Below are 1,504 nucleotides of genomic sequence, written 5' to 3'. Positions count from 1 at the left end.
CTTACAAGCCCGCTGAACAAAAGAGCTACAGTGGCAGTGGCAGGCACACCTTGACTGTTTAGCGAGTTGGTGTAGAAAGCGAGGACCCTCAGAGCACCTGGCCCGGGAGCCCTGCTGTGTCTTGAGAGCAACATTCACTAGGAAACCTTCTCAGTTACGGTTAACTGGACTCAAGAAACAGCTCCATCCTTCAGGTGAACCCACCAGAAGAAAGGTCCCAAGCCCACATTCTCATATGGTCACTGACTGCAGGAGCAAAGCATTCTGGGCAAATCCAACCAATGTACATTAATTCCACGTGACTACGAAGAACTACTCTCTGATAGGCCAATTAGGAAGTTGTGTTTTGTACTATTTAGCTTTTTTTTTTTAAAGGAAAATTCATATTCGCAACAAATCAGATAATTGAGAAGGTATAAAGGCAGAATTTACTTAGCAAAATCTATCTGACGTGAGTTCTACACAGGCAGAGTGATGACAGTATTTTAAACGAATCCAGAAAAATCCAGTCCAAGTTGAAACCAAACTCCCTTCTTGATTACAGAGGATCCTTTTTCCTTGGCCCCTGGGCACCTGGGTGTCTGACTCCGGACAGGTGCCCCGTCATGGCTTTGGTTTGCCTGCAGAGACGGCCTCAGTAAACCCGTACCCAGATGACTTGTGCAAACAAAAGGAAAAATACGTGCTGAAAACCAAGAGCTAATCTAGGAAGTTCTAAATTTAGATGAGACATTTTCTTCCAAGAGTTTGTTTGTAAATCAGTCTTTGGAACGCAAACATTTTCCCATAAATGTGGCTGTGTAAATGTCACCCTAATGGAAATGAACAAGTACACATTAGCAAAAGCATCTTTTATCAGCTGTGTTTTTTTTCACTCTTTTCCAGCTGCGTTATGGGCTGCTCTGGGAGCTAGACTACCATGTGCAATGGTTTCTATGGGAAATTACTCCAACTCAAAAAGCTGGATGAGAGGAACTCTCCTCCCACTGCCAAAACTTCACAGAGAACAGGAATTCTCTCCAGCGGTTCTGATAACGCCACCCACAAGCAGGAAGGGGCAGCCCTTTTGGTGGAAGGGACATTCATAAATTTGGTGTTTGTACTTTGGGAATTGCCAGCACTTAATTTAGAAAGTATTACAACTGTAATTGGCTGGAGTTGAACTTCACAGAGTTTAGACTGGGAAGTTGAGTAAGAAAACATACACAGTAAAGCAAAATATAGAACCAAGATTTGAACAGAGGTAAACCCTGGAACGAAGAACTTCAGAGCAGGGCTATGGGCAAGACCAGTGTTCCTGGGCCAAACAAGGCAATGCATGCATTTCTTTACTAGGAAAAATAGAGGAATTCAAGGGTAGCAAAGTGACGGATCGCGATGCGGATAACAGCAAATCGGTTCTTCTTTTGTCTCTGTCTGTGTTGACTGTAGAAGTTAGTAAGTCCTGAACAGGCTGAGCTGCCATGAAGTCCTGTGGCCACTCTGCTCCCCATCTGTGACCCGC

The sequence above is a fragment of the Monodon monoceros genome, unplaced genomic scaffold (assembly GCF_005190385.1).
Source record: "Monodon monoceros isolate NGI ecotype Baffin Bay Population unplaced genomic scaffold, NGI_Narwhal_1 Super_Scaffold_21, whole genome shotgun sequence".
NCBI lineage: Eukaryota > Metazoa > Chordata > Mammalia > Artiodactyla > Monodontidae > Monodon > Monodon monoceros.
This window is presented reverse-complemented; position numbering follows the sequence as displayed.